The 16,658-nt window shown below is 43.9% G+C and overlaps 1 protein-coding gene across 6 annotated transcripts in view; it reads right to left on the reverse strand.

Annotated features, from left to right (window-relative positions):
• Positions 1 to 4,879, reverse strand: part of rg (A kinase anchor protein rugose) — a 662,216-nt gene extending 657,337 nt beyond the window's left edge. For all 6 annotated transcript variants that reach the window (XM_071679213.1, XM_071679211.1, XM_071679212.1 and 3 more), the window contains exon 1: positions 4,726 to 4,879. The gene's annotated coding sequence lies outside the window, so the exon portion shown is untranslated. The remainder of the gene's footprint in view (positions 1 to 4,725) is intronic.
• Positions 4,880 to 16,658: the final 11,779 nt, after the last annotated feature.

The following is a 16,658-nucleotide window of genomic DNA, read 5'->3' on the forward strand; positions in this document are numbered from 1 at the left end:
GGGGAAATAAAAAGGATATAGAAAGATTTGTCAAAGATCTGTAGAAGTGAAGACCACAGTCAGGGAGAGGGAGCGGCCACAGCTATCTACTAAGACGTAAGATGTAGTAGTTCCAGACTTACAATGGGAGGAGGAGGACGACAAAGAGGCATTACAACGGTCCATCCTCGATTTGCCACCGTTCCCACTGTAAATATGGGACGCAATGGCCGGACGAGTACTGTACTGGGTGGCGTTAACGAATGGAAAAAAAAGACACGAAATAAGCCACATCTCGGCAACTGAAGCAGATGTTGTAGTAGCGTCCAGAGAAGTAAGAATAAGAACCGGACGCGAATCTTTGGCGATAATAAAATGAATAAGAGGTCAGATGAAATGAGACCTAGTGAGCCAGGACGGCTTCTGACTCATTCATCTCTGCGAAAGGACGTGGTGCTGGAACCAGATCAGAAGACTTCCCCCTACAGTTCACTAACTATCGGGTGCTAACTGCTTAAAACAGAATCTTCGTCTCCGGGATAAAAGAGACCAGATCTCTTTTGAGGGGCAACTTTACTATTTGTAGAGTTCCTCAATAGACCAGAAGCTACAGTGCTACTGGAAGTATTGACAGCGTTTAAGTGGTGGAACCTCAGCTGATGTCCTCCTACACCCTATGATGTCCTCCTACACCCTATGATGTCCTATGATGTCCTCCTACACCCTATGATGTCCTCCTACACCCTATGATGTCCTCCTACACCCTATGATGTCCTCCTACGCCCTATGATGTCCTCCTACACCCTATGATGTCCTGCACCCTATGATGTCCTCCTGCACCCTATGATGTCCTCCTGCACCCTATGATGTCCTCCTACACCCTATGATGTCCTCCTACACCTATGATGTCCTGCACCCTACGATGTCCTCCTGCACCCTATGATGGACCAACACAGATGTGACATTCTTGACAGCTTTGGAAAGTATAGAGAGAGAGAGAGAGAGAGAGAGAGAGAGAGAGAGAGAGAGAGAGAGAGAGAGAGAGAGAGAGAGAGAGATCACTGGAAAGTTGCGCCCAAAATAACGCAGGCGGGAGGGTGTTACAAACCAGCAATCACGGAGGGGATTTGGTTTGGTTTGGGTGGCGGCGCAGGCGCAGGCGCCGTGCGCGCGGGCCAGGAGTCGGCCAACACTGGTGTCGGCCACCGACCCCGTGGGGTCACGTACGGTGTTAATCATAGGAGTTTGTCCGGATAAAAACTGAATTTAAGAGTGAGTAATGCTGCCAGCAGCAGCACTGTGTACAAGAATTACGTGCAGCTCGCCCACCTCTGCGACCTTCAGAATAACAGGAAAGAAAAAAAAATAATAATGATTCGTCAGATCACCAAAGATTTATTTGCCGAGGTAAATCAAAAAGGAACTTTTATTTCAGCATTTTTTTTTTCTTTTTCTATATCTATTTCAACGCTGGACAAGGTCACGCGGGAAAGTGCTCGTACCAAGACAGACTGGAAGAAATGCGAGCGTGTTTTATAGCTTTTTGTTGAAACAAAAGTTGGTGACAATATCTCTTACCATTACCGAAAAATCTCTTGAGAGGAAAGACGCTGGGTAGAGAGAGAGAGAGAGAGAGAGAGAGAGAGAGAGAGAGAGAGAGAGAGAGAGAGAGAGAGAGAGAGAGAGAACTTTTTTTTGAGGATGTAAATTCGCCGGCACATAACCCTCACCCACAAAACTTGACCGAAATCGAACGCACGTCGGGTATATTAGCCTGCCTGACACAGGATACCTGTAACCCCATTTCCACACTTTGGCGAAGCATAATGAGACATGGCAAGTAACGCACAGGAAGCTTGGTGGGGAGGAGGAGGAGGAGGAACGTCCATCATAAAAGATGGCTTTATCGGGAAGCAACCTCAAGCGACCAACAACAGACGAGCAAGAGCAACGATCTCTCTCTCTCTCTCTCTCACACACACACACACACACACGAGGCACCTCAGCGCCAAACGGGAACTGAAGAGATGCAAAAAAAAAAATACTAATTAATTCAAAGTTTCTCTTATGAGATAAGAATTGTGCGACCTGTAACCTCCCTCCCCAGCACCGACTTACAAATACCAATCACTTTCAACTTAAATTCAAATTCAGAATTAAATCCGTCTTGCATTTTATCTTTAATTCATTTCAGCTATACACACGGCCGAATCTCTCCCCAAATGACCCACAGTTATGACACCATACATGCTAGCTGGCTGTCTAACGGAGATTACGGAAGAACATATTGCATATCGACAGAGGGGTGGGTGACCAGGCGAGATTCCACCGATATAAATTGTGGTCCAAACGCAAGTCTGCATCACTTAAACAGCTGGCTATTACCGCAGAAGTTTACACAATCTGAGCCTTACTGGTAAAATTCATGTCTTTCCTCCCCCACACCCACCCCAAACCCCTAATAACTATCTTTCCAATTAAATTTCCTGTTTTTATCTGTGTGTGTATATATATATATATATATATATATATATATATATATATATATATATATATATATATATATATATATATTCGCCTTTTTCTCCGTCTTTTGCTGACCCTGATACGTGGCAGAACCTACTACAAAAATATAACAAAAGTCTCGCCCATCCAAGAAGCTTCAATCTATTCACAAGTCAGGATCAAGTGACGGTAGCGTAACTCGGCAAAGCAATCTAACTCCGGTCCCTCTCCCCAGCTCCCCCGGGGTGAAATATTTGCGAGGTAATAAATTCCCCGGGACCAGCTAAGCCCCACGCACAATACGGCACCTGACTATCTCTGGCGCCTTCCCCGCCCCCGTGATGAAACGCCTTACTTACATTGTCCTCCAAGTGAGACATATTTCTCAATTTGTTCCCCCCCCACTTGCCCAGGCGTCTCACGTTTCCCAAGGGGAGGGGAAAATACTGGACAGGGGTGGCTTGTGGAGGAAGAGAGAACTGTATTGAGAGTCAAAAGAATAAAAATTCTGGCTAGGACAAGAAGAGCCAAGATCTAGCGGATACAGGAGAGGCAGGATCGAAGTCTAAGTAAACAAAGAGGAAGACGGACCGAGTGGGTTCCCACGTGAATGAGCGGGGAAGAGCAAATACTAAGGGGTGAAAGTCGTGGGAGAGTAGCGGAAAAGATAAACTTCGGGGGAAAAAGAATTATTGATATAAGTAAGACGGATGACGGGTACGAAGTGTGTGTGTGTGTGTGTGTGTGTGTGTGTGTGTGTGTGTGTGTGTGTGCAAGGTACGTCGAACTGCGGAGAAAAATGTGACACAGACTTGACAGGAAGGAAAGGTAATTAAAGGGAAGTAGAATAAAAAAAAAAGTTGAGGAAGTAGGTCCAGAGCGAAGGGCAAGTCTGGGAAGAAAAGGGAGATCAAAGTTTTTTTTTGGGGGGAGGAATGCAAGACGAAAGTGACAGGGAAATTGAGGTGATGAAGGGAAACACGAGAGCGAGTGTTTATCGAAGGCAGAAGTGGGGTTGAAAAGGGTGGGTGACTGACTGACTGTGGGAAGGATAAGAGCCTGTGAGCGATAAGACCGTGAGGAAGATAAATAGAGAAAGTGCAAAATAAGTGTTTGGAAATAGAACAAAAGGTGTGAGGGAAGTGTAATAAGAGAATGTGACACTAGATTCACGATTGACAAAGAATACGATTCAACTGACCTGGAAGTTTAAATGCGAGTTTGGAATACAAGTCTACAGCGGGACCAAAAGCTCGAATTAAACTGGAAAATAAGAGTGACTGCGAATTTAGATAAGGGCGAGAGAAGAGATAAAGAAGGAATGGAGTAAACAGAAAAAAAAAAGAAAAGAAAAAAAAAGATCCAAGTAAATGAATCACAGGTGTAAGCTGGGACATTACAGGTAAGATTTAGAAGAAAGAAAAAATATAGTAAGACGCGAACGATAAGAAAGATAAAGGTGATGCAAATCTTGCAGGCGTGAGCACTTAAGTTGATTATTTTCCCCCGTCTACAACGAACCTTTTCCACCTAGCGGTCAGAACCCGAACACCTACGTCACCTCGTATCTCACAATTTCATGTAAACCTCAATGTCTGACTTTTCTGGAGGTTAAAGTATTTCACCTGAAGGTTTGCAGAAAACTGTGGTCTCCAGATGACTATGCTATTTCGAAATCTAGAGGTAACCCAATTTAATGGTAAATACGGGGTAAACCATGTCATAAAGTTCTATGGAGTATAATCTTCCAGAAGCTACTTTCCATATAATTTACATGAACACTCTCAGCTAATGGTATGTACATAAAGACATAACTTGGTGAATGACCTAAATAATAACTAGTGTCCAATACGTAACTTATTTCATAATCAAAAGATACACTAACTCTCCTCCTGGTCTATAAGTACAGAACACCAATTAGTGGTCCACATTTAAATCCTTTCACCTGACGACATAGGATTGCACAAACTAATGGTTTAAAGTAAATCTCTCTAAGGGCTGGGCCGTTTTGATACCTGCTTCTTTCCCTACACGTCGAAGCTTTGGAGGAACTCTCTACCTTTTCATGTCTCTCCTAATAACTATGACCTCTCATTACAAAAGACAGGTCTTTCACTTCCTCAAAAATTCGTAAATACTTTCCCTTGTCTTATCTTTTCCCGCTTCCTAAGTCTCTCTATATTTCAATTAAGGCCCGGCCTTGGTACACCATATTACGAGGTAGCTCTGTGGACGACTCACCTTTCTCGGCTGAAACTCATATTTGATGCAGTGCTGGTAACCCTTGCCCTTGATTTTGAGGGAGGTCAGCACCAGACAGTTTCCCACGAAGTGAGCGGAGTACCCAACGCCTTTACTCGTTTTGAAGCTGCAAAGAAACAAACGTCATTAGCAGACAGTCCAATGATCCACAGATCATCATAAACACAATCACATAAATATACGAGTACAATGCACGGCTGTCACCAGAGAAGTCAGTGACCCATAATATGATGATATACAAATATGATTATCGTGTAAATATAATTATTTACTCCCTTTACTTCTCAAGATGCAGTCAAGAGAGGAGCATAGGCATCAGAGCCATGGAACACAGTCCCTATCCCTCCCACACAAAACACACACACATTCACAAATATATGTATGAGATACATAATAAATTATAAATAGCCTCTACATTACCTGTCTTGAAGCTATCACAATGGATAACACTATCATGAACCAATACCGTGTAATCACCGGCATCTACCACATCAAATCAAACTTCTGACTGGTCTTCAGGAGATGAAAACATACAATATTTATTCTTAAAACAAAACTCATAAACCGTCAGAGATCAGCATTAAAAACTTTTCCAAAAACACACATACGACTCATGAAGACAGACAGCCAGCTTGTGTTGGTCTGGAGGTACCGAGAACATACCACACACAATCTGGGCAGAGGAGCAATATATCTACCATTGCTCCTTTGAGAGCTACGTACACACCTACACAGCGATGAGTATACAGCCACTGCATCAGGGAAAGTAATGACAGAGACGAATATGAGAAGCATGAATATACCGGGCAGGAATGAAACAAGTGAAAAAAAAAAGTGGAAGAACGGAGCGGAGGAGGAAAGAGATGAGAGGGAAATTGGCGAGAAAGATTTGGAAAGGAGTAAAACTGCAGGAGAAACAGACGTAAAAAGTTGAGATGATAAGGACGACGATCAGAGGAGGAAAAGTAAAAAGGGGAGAAGACTAGAGGAGGAGGAGGAGGAGGAGGAGGAGGATGGTGGAGGGAGGGGAGACGACCCTACAAGGAGAACCAGTCGTGCTCGTACTGAAGGACTCCGGCTGGTGAAGGTGGCGCGCTCCTCCCGGGTTCACCACCGACCTCTTTCCCTTACGAATCGTTAGATCTTTACCCCCCCCCCCCCCCTGTGGCGGGCGAGAGAGAGAGAGAGAGAGAGAGAGAGAGAGAGAGAGAGAGAGAGAGAGAGAGAACTCTACATCAATAACATCATTATTACATCAAATGGTTTCTCCAAGAAAATAAAGTCGACGGCGACGCTATCGCGTACCCTTCCTTCAAGCCCCCTGAAAACGACGGTGAAAACGATGTGGTATAGTGGGGTAGACGTGCTGTCAATGGACAGAAGCAAGACATGTGAAGCGTCCTGGGTAAACCATGGAAAGGTCTGCGGGGCCTGGATGTGGATATGGAGCCGTAGTTTCGAAACATTACACATGACAGCTAAAAAATGGATGTGAGCGGATGCGGCCTTCTCCTCGTCTGGTCCTGGCGCCACCTCGCTAACGTGGGAAGCGCCGATCGAGGATGAAAAAAAGGAAAAAAAAAATGTATACAAATATTGAATACTGTCACTAGTCATCGTATTGCTGATATGTCACTCACAAGATAACACCAGGCGTCTTTAAAAGAAAATAGGGTGCATTTACCCCACTGGTCACTACAATTTACGTACGTACCTGGGCAACCGCTGCCTCACGAAGTAGACACAAATTACACTCGCTAATGTTGCTCCCGCTGCTGGCCATTAACCGTCAACGACTGGCTGTAACGCCACAGTCACAACAACATCAACTTAAAACTGTCCACTATTATCCTCTCCAGGAATGACCCATTCGCTTGTTTATCACGGCGCTGGGCCTCGATGGCTTGCCCATCTTCCTCCCGCCCACCCGCCCACTCGCAACCAAACACACACACACACACACACACACACACACACACACACACTCTCAAGTATCTTTTTTCCCCTAGTATTAACAAGGACTAGCCAGCCGCCAGCCGGATGGAAAAGAATAACGAGAACCTAAGAAAGGAAAATATCTTTTTTTCTTCAGCCTTAGATGGTCTCATTGTCTATTCGATGAATCTACCTGAGAACGAAACTATCTATAGAGGAAAATAAAGCGCATTACGGTAAAACACAACAGTGTATCAGATGACACATATAACACAGCTCGTCCTAACAAACTGAATTTCATCCCTCGACCTGTCTGAGCGACACGAGCGAGTCTCGCAACGACTCCTCCATCTCGCGCACCACGGTGAGGACTCGTGTGTACGTGGAAACGAGGGGAAACTAATACCAAAAAACAGTCATACAGTCGTCAAAGCTACATACACATTTCTGACAGGATGTACGTCCACGAAAATCAATGAAAAAAAAAAAAACTCCCTTTTTACTAGCTAAGCAAGTCTGCTAAGGTTGGGGTCAAATAAGAGCTTCGGCGATCAATTCTAACATTTCTGGCTGGTCGTCATGTACGTAGAATGACGCCCTTGACCGGGCTGTATAAAATCATGACACCTGGAGGGAGGGTCATTATGACAAGGTATATATTGCTGAATTTTCAGCTCTTAAACACCCCAAACATTTCGTCTTGTTTACGAGGAAGAATTCAGAATACAAACGAATACACATATGTGAGTGCGCACATATATATATATGTACTCAACATACAAGTAACTCACATATACTCTCTATTACATTATATATATATATATATATATATATATATATATATATATATATATATATATATATATATATAGATAGATAGATAGATAGATAGATAGATATTGGACATCACCAACTCCACCTGATAGCATTTTAATAACTAGAAAAATTTATTACTCCTGATCAGGCACAATAATATATTACATCTTAGGCGCTTTGTTGAGTCTAACCTAATTTCTCAACTAGTGGGAACTCCGCTGGCAACAAACGTTCACACTTAAATCCAGGTCTGAGTGCGTCCTCCTAAGACAGACAGACATGCTGCTGCTGATAACGAGTTACAACATACTACCTCCAGGAGCAGTAACACATGTATAAACAACTCATGGGTGTGGTGGCCACCTGTTCCATATTTCACGGATGAATTTCACAATCACGATTTATAAGGTGACAATTCTTCACGCAAAGTAAAAAAAAAAAAATGATGTCGAAGCATAACCAATGTACAATATAGTACAAGTTTCTTCCTCCACTTTCACCGCTTATAATTCATTCCTGTCGGTCTGATGTCCCAAATATGGAGCGCATGTGCTCTTCATCCACACTTTGCCCTGCCTGTTGGCTCACGTCCGCTGTTACAGCAGCAGCAACTCCACGGGGAACCTCTTTCCACGAGAGCTTCTCCCGCCGTGGCATTTCAACAAGGAGACGACTATGCGTCTCTTCCTTCCTGCTAATGACAGGGACGGCCTTTTCATCTACACGGTACGGCCCTTGAGCACGACGGTACTACGCCTTAGACCAGATCCTTAGGGTCAAAGACCTGCGGGCACGCTTGGGTATGACGTTGCGACCTTTGACCAGATCCTTAAGGTCAAAGACCTGGGCTATCATGCCCAAAGACTGTACTACATGCTCAAAGGCCGTACCATGGTGCATCAGCGGTTGAGAAATACATTTAGTCCATATGATGCTTTACTGTGTGATAACCTGCGAGTGCTAACATCAGGTTCCTCTTTAACTTTGGTTATACTGAACGGGCACCATTTGTGTACGAACAACTCCCACATCTTTAAAAAGATAGCAAAACCCGGTAAGCTGCAAGGCAAACAAACAAAATAAAAGGAACAGCAGCGAAAAACAACGCAGCCGATCAAGCCCTCGCCCAGATAACTTGTTCCCACACCAATGAAAGGTAAGGTAAGGTAAGGTAAGGTAAGGTAAGCGAATTATCCCAAGGCTTGATTAGTTCCCGTGGTTTTCTCTATCTAAAAGGCTGAAGTACGTGGACAGAGTACCTGCTTCACTTCGAAAGCCGCAGTACCAAAAAATTACATTTTCCACCAGGCTCTAATGGTGATGGGTCAGGATGAATACTTAGGTTCTAGAAGGATTTTTTAATCAGACAACTCGTTATTCTTCAGACAGACATCTGGTCTGTGGCGACCGCAGCCCACAGCACACCTGCACATGCACTCAGGCACACACACACACACACACACACACACACACACACAAAAGAAGACTTCCATTCCACCCCTCTCTCTCCTTCTCTCTCGGGTCTGTTTAGTACGTGGAAGGGTGACAGCCCAGCCACACCAAATGCTGTTGACAAACTCGGTCACTGCTATGCGATAGCCTTCGCTGGTGTTACAAATCTAGTCATATAAGTGCTCTTACAAGTACTCCCTCTCCCTCCCTACGAAACATTACCTCTCCATTTGTCAGTCCAAATTACATCTTGTGTTACTTTCACATACAGCCGACCCTACGAAACACTTATACATCTTAAAAAAAAGAGTGAATACAGGTTTTTAGAAATTCGTATCCTCATCTGACAAAGATGTCTGCATCCACGCATAAATACAAACCACAGAACTGGTAAGGCAACATATATTTATATATGCAAGAAACTAGAACTTTTCCCTAAATGTTTACGAATGTTTACAAAGGCAAAGGACACGCTCCACACAGAAGAATGACGAAAAAACGCTGATCAGTTTCCCGTTATGAGAGCGAGACGTTGCCACAGAGGACATAAAAAAAAGTGTTTCCGGTCAGGTTAATTAACAGCACCAAGCATGCAACACCATCTGTCACATTATCACAATCATCAAAGGCGTTACTTCAAGACACAACACACATTGGTTGCTTATTGTCTTGTCTAAGTTTCTTTCTTTTTCCTGTGTTTTTCCCTAGTATAATATTCCTATGATATTTTATCATTCTATTTTGCGGAACACAATCCAGGATGTTCACAATCTAGTCTCCCTGCTGGCTGTTCAGGGTGGGCCCAAGGCTGAGTCCAGACCACACCCGGCACCACGAGACTTACAGAAATATCCAAGCTGGGTGGGTTAGCCATATGGCATGGGGGTTCCGCTCCGGTGATCAGTGTTAAGAAACGCTCACGTCTGGCGAGGCACCACAGAGACATCTTCCTCGTCAGCAAACCTAAGTTCCCAGGGTACCCACCCCTGTAACAGCAACTGGGCTTTCCTAACTGTAAATAACCCCTTTCACACACCGTTGTTATCAAGATGTATTAGTGCTCATTACCTACAGGAGTACGCATGCGCAGGCAGGAGACAATCAGTAGTCAGTGGTGACAAGTACTGTCATCACTCCGTTATTCCACGTACTTAACAAATATATATCAGGATCTACATTCAACTTAAAGTATCCCCCACAAATTTCTGACTACTTATATTCATATACCATGTGCATTTTCGGAGACAATATAAGTGTGCTTCGTTATCTTTTTACCTCTCACTCTCTGACGTCTTAACTTCAACTATATGTAGAGAGGAAGATGGATGGTATGTTCCTACATCCCAGGTATCAACATGACAACCACATACCTCACACTAAAATGAAACAAGTCCTTCTATGGAAGACAGGAAACATAACACTAGTACGTACAGTTTGTCCCATGATATGTACGAGATATGTGTTGGTGGCGGAAATTTGAAGCACTCGAGTTAAAAGCAGATCCAGAAATAATTCAATTTACCAACGATGTATTGCTACTTCAGTTACCTGCCACCACTAAAAACAGTGACCATAAACGGAATAAATACGCCCACATACGCACGTACCATAATCAAATAAGGTCAGTAAAGCAATACATAAATGATATAACATTTAATTATAATGATAATAATAATAATAATAATAATAATAATAATAATAATAATAACAACAATAGCGAATACCTTCAAAATTTCATTTACAAAATATTTATACCCGAGTATGCTAGTATGCTTCACCTCCCCATGTGTTGCAGGCACCGAAGGCAGCCACAGAGAGTGACGCCAAATAACCAGCCACTCTACAACACCATTTTACGAGCGGAAAAAAAAAAAAAAATGTCGCAAATGGTAAGCTATCACTTCATCTCCAGAGCAAGAATGTGCGTTCTTAACGAATGCGCGATCGTAAGATATTTTGCGGGGATATTAACTGGACATCTGCCGACCGCGTCGGCCACCACGGTTCATTCGCTGGGTCGTGTGGCAGTTGTACGACATCCCTCCCTCCTCCACCCAGCACGGCGCGCTCAGCTCCAGCAACCATCCCGGATCGACAGCTGACTGTAGTAAACGAATGGGTCCTCTTGCTGCTTTTACCTCCATAATGATCTAACGTTCAACGTAGTTTTTGAGGCAGATGGTGTTGTGCTTGCGGCTGGGAAGTGAAGAAGCTTAATGACTGAATAATTAGCGGGTCTGATCCTCATCTGTCAACTACTAATACATGAAACGCCAACGGCAGAAGACATGTACCATTACACCACCTCAAACGTTCCTCACAAAATAAATAAAACTTGACCCAGTGCATTCTTTTTTTTATAGGACAGAGACAAGAAAAATCCCAGGAAATGCATTACACACACACACACACACACACACACACACACACACAGTCAAAACTTATAAGATAAAACTCCAGAGAAAACAAATAAAATCTTATTTATCTCTTCAGACAGATGACAAAACTTTTACATTTTGTGGCCGCATCACACTGCTTTTATTTACAACTCGGCCTGGGACACTGTGGCTGCTTGAGTGGGACCTGACTGGTGGCAGAGTGGGCAATGGCTGACTGGTGGCAGAGTGGGCAATGGCTGACTGGTGGTAGAGTGGGCTATGGCTGACTGGTGGTAGAGAGGGAAAGAGAGGACTGGTGACATGTGGGGAAATGGTTGAATGGCGGCAGCGTGGGCAATGGCTGAATGGTGGCAGTGTGGGATGGAGTAGACAGGTGGTAGTGTGGGCAATGGCTGAATGGTGACAGTGTGGGCTGGAGCAGACCGGTGGCGGTGTGGACAATGGTTGGCTGATGGTCCTGTCATTTTTCCGTACGTCACTTAACGCTTTCTTCATTTCTTCTCACTACGTTAATTATTTCCAAGTTCCTGTTTACTTGGCTACATTGCTGGTTCCCTATCAATGTTTTCTCTTTGGTTAAAACGCCCTTTTGGTCTCGTGGTTAGTTTGCCCTATGTCCGTTCTTTGTGCGTTGGCTCACTAACTCCAACAAATTGCGTGCTCACTTACGGAACTTTAGTCCTCTCCTAAATAGCTTCACATACACACACACACACACACACACACACACACACACACACAATGCATCACAACTCTAGAACTCATTTACTCTAAATTAAACATCTGGCTATCAGTTCGTCAACAAGGTACCTACGTTCAACATAACTTCGCTAAGTTGTCAACAAAGTTTCGGGAAAGCCTTCCTCTTACAAGTCTTCCTACCGGACACCACCACCACATTGCCAGCGGGCAGCCTTAACTCTTCAGTGCACCACGGCTTCACCATTCTCCCCACCGTAGCGTTCAACGTACTTCTTCCATCAACAGTCGCTTATCAAAGGAACTTCAACCTGGCATGATGATAACCACATGTGTGTGTGTGACTGTGAACTAATCTGGGTCTCAGGTAATGCTTCGTATCGCGTGCAGATCTTAATCGTTGTGACAGCACAGAGTCCGGACTGTGGACTGGGAAAACATCGTCTACATGAACTCTTACCTTATTGGAATATTGCTGAAAAACTTCGAGGTATGTCTTAAGAGTTCATCCTCCTTACAAGCCTATCCCAGTGTACTGAAAACTCATCAGCCCCGTGTGCCGTGGGCTTACAACACATTAATCCCCTCGTATGGTGCCGGATCACAACACTCCCTCACGTGTTGTAAGATTAATAACACATGTATCCCCTCGTGTGGTGCTGGATCACAGCACTTTCGTGTGCTGTGGGCTTACAACATATCAATCGCCTTGTGTCGGCTTACAACACATCTATCCCCTCGTGTGGTGTTGGATCACAACACTTTGTGCTGTAGGCTTATAACACAACTATCCCTTTGTGTGGTGCTTCAGAGTGTTGTGATGTGACAAGACTTGCGTGACTACACAAGGCCTATGAAAGCTGTAGTCCCGTTTACTGTGACGCCCATCGGTGAGTGGAGGGAGGGAGGATAACACAGGGAGTGGAGGAGAGATAGAGAAAGTGGGGAAGGCCAGCAATAGGAGAAGGGGTTGCCGCAAGGCAGGCTAACAAAGAGAAGGGAAGAAGTGGAGGGAGGAAAGCGAGCGGAGAGGAGGAAATGCAGGAAGGCTGACTAAAGAAGGAGATGAGGGACTGGCAGACAGTGAGTCACACTTCATGGAGTCAGAAGTATGATAAAAAAATAAATAAAACAAGAAAGTTGGGGAAACCAAAACGAATCAGCTTTACAGGAGACGCAAGATAAACAGAGAGGAAGATTGGATCTCATTTTCTCCCACAAGTCTGAGGGCCAGAGTTCATTACCGTGAAAGACACAAACACCCCACAACCTCAGCTCCTTGATCGATGGTAAATAATCCAAAGTTCACATGTCTATCTATCTGTCTATCTACCTACCTATCTATTTATCTCTAATTATTTATCTATCCATCAATCTATCAACCCGTCCTCCCGGGGTGTATCAGGTACAGAAAGTAACCTGTAAGCTCAAACGCGAGCAACACGGTTATCCAGGATCAACATCCATCACCCAGGTAAGCTGAAACACAAGAGGAATCTCCACCACGTCGTCCTGGAGCCATTACCAAAGTACCACGACATTACCTGGCTTAAAGGAGCACTATCGTCAGATACCGGGCGCGCGCAGTAATGCCTCGCACTCCGCTTTATCTTCAGCCATCTCCAGCAGCGCCAGCCTGAGACGGTAAAGTTTTAAGTGCCTCCATTAGCGGTGTCAGCCATATAGACAGGTCGACCGTGCATGCCGCTGGTATGATGATGTTCCCAACGAATACCATTAGTGTGTCCCTGGACCACTGCAGGGTACCATTAGTATGATCCCAGGCCACCGCACGTACCATTCATAAATAGGCGCACAGTACAGAAGACCAAATATATGAAAACGGTAACGTTCCACCTTCTTCATCTATCTCTCATGCCTTCTTTTGGGGAGGAAAAAAGAGGATTGTAAAAGACGAAAAAACAAAAAAAAAATACTGTATCCGTTCCCTTCACAACCTCCCACCCCACTCTTTCTATATAAATGTCGCCATTCACAGTGAGAGAGAGAGAGAGAGAGAGAGAGAGAGAGAGAGAGAGAGAGAGAGAGAGAGAGAGAGAGAGAGAGAGAGAGAGAGAGACCGTGAAGATAGGAAGTAAAAAAGAAAAAAAAGTTTACGTGTAAGGTGCATGTTTGAAGACGTTAAGGACAGCCCGGTAGACAGGAAGTGGAATGGGGAAAGTTTGCGTGTACGGTGTATGGCAGGAAGACGGCCCAGTAGCCCTAGTGGTAATGAGATGACGACCAGCCATTCTGAAACGGAGGGACGGTGGTGCTCCCGTGTATTATGCTGCCCACAGCATGCTAGCAACACCATATGATCACATTTTCTTAACTACACGCATCACTTGGTGATGTCTCTACTCCCTCTTCAACAATAAACAGTACTTTACCTTAGAGTGGGTCCCCAGCTCGTACACCATGTGTACCCACACCCAGCACAGCTTCACCCGGACCTAAATCACATGACCATAATTGCTCAAAAGTATTGCCTGCGGACAACGGTTCTCCCGCTGTGACCACAGGACTCAAGCCTCTGTCTCATGTCCCCCGCTGCCCTGCTTCGGGCGTCTCCCTCACCACTCAACCCTACAGCCTCCACCACACTTTTACTTACCTCCCCAGTCACAGTCAAACCCCAACAACCTTTCGTTTCCTCCAGGTCCCGTCTACCTTCTACCGAAGTCTGTTTACCCCTACACACCCATCTCCACTATCTTATTCCACCTTCTACATCACGCCTTACCATTACGCTTACCTTCCCTACTTATCCACTTCCCCTTCACCATACACCTATTTTTCCTGCCCCCCAAGTGCAACTTCCCCTTCCCCTTAACTAAACGACTAACAGACACACCAATCCCCCGGTGGTAGAATTCCCTCCCATCTTCTGCAAAATAAAAAAAGGAACCTTCAACACATAACGGACAAATAACGTGATTGCATAATACGCCTGTAGCAGCACTTTTTGCTTTCAGAAGATTTCCCTGGAGACTTAGTACCAGATGTCGTCTCCCACAAATATTAATAATACCTACACTACCGTACCTATTAAAGCCGTCGTAGTTTTGCAAGGCATTCTTCACAAGTGAGGACATACATACAGCACATGGTTCTTGCAGCTGCTCTTCCCGAAGAAAGTACAACAATTTTATGAGATACATCAATATCAATTCTGAGGCTCAAAATCATGAGAATGATAATTCTTTGCGAAACAGTGTCTGAGCATTGCACTACAGTTATACACATTTCTGGTACCAAGGCTACTTTACTCGAGTGTATAAGTACACAATACATCTTAGTAATACCTATCCTCCCTTGCACAGCAAAAACATAATTGGGGGTAACACATAGCTAGGTTGTAATTGAACAAGTGTTACTCTTTTGCAATCAAACCACCACCTCGTAAACTTAAATCACACCCGCCACCTTTCGGCAAGAGAGTGGGAAAATGGACAATAAAAAAGTTCCGTCAGTCAACACCTAACTTTGAGGTTTAGTGAAACGCGTCCTGAGAATTATTTTTGAAGTTCATGTGACGCCTCGTTTATCGAATGTAAGTAAAAATAAATCTTATTTGTAATCATAATGATTAAAATGACTTCGCCTTTGTCTTCAACTCAGTCTACGAGTGTGTGTGTGTGTGTGTGTGTGTGTGTGTGTGTGTGTGTGTGTGTGTGTGTGTGTGTGTGTGATGATCGTTTCGATCATCACAAAAACCATGAGTCTATAAATATAAATCAAGGATTAACCAACATTCGAGCTGCTGCACAAAGCATATTCTAAAATGTTACTTGAATAACATATAACAGAAAAGCTCAAAGTGAAACGAATATCAAAAGACAAAAAAAAAAAAATCAAAATTAAGCAAAATCAATAATGATCAACAATACTTCCTCGTCTAATGTACATTAAAACGTGACGTATAAAAAAAACTGAAGAGGATATATATTTCCTCATGATCAAAATCCACCAATCTACAATCAAATATCCTAACGTTAAAACAGGCATTCAAAACTACTGTGCAGTTATACTCTATAGGTAATAAGACTTATCTAAAATCACAACAACTGTAGCTACCTCACTGCTAATTACAGTGAATTCGTTCCTGAAGGACAGACAGATCACTGTTTGAGGAGCTAACTAACGGCCGTGCGAGCGCGCTGCCTGCCCACATTGGTCCGTTAATGTTGTGAGCGTAACGCCTTATTGATGAGGGGAAGGAAGGGAGGGAGGAGAAGGGGGATCAGGTAATTCCTTCCTACTGATGCTCCTTCATTGCGAAATTAAAAGATAATCAGAACATATATCACATGCTCTTGTGGCAGTCACCATCAAGATGTGCGATTATGTTCGATAACCATAACAGAGGTTGATTTCACCCAAAGGTCAGTAATGTTGGTGTTCTATGAATAGTGAAGTGGTGGGGGTATCCCTAAATTTACTAAATATCAACATGGCCGAAGGTATCATTTTGTTACAACTTCGAAGTAATTTCAATGTTGTCGTGGGAGTTGAAATGATCAAAAAATATAAGAAATATCATCCACAGACTTAAATATCACAACTGCACCTTCCACATACCGTCTACAAATTTTTAATCTCAAACTC

This window comes from Panulirus ornatus, chromosome 29 (genome assembly GCF_036320965.1).
Source record: "Panulirus ornatus isolate Po-2019 chromosome 29, ASM3632096v1, whole genome shotgun sequence".
Classification (NCBI taxonomy): domain Eukaryota; kingdom Metazoa; phylum Arthropoda; class Malacostraca; order Decapoda; family Palinuridae; genus Panulirus; species Panulirus ornatus.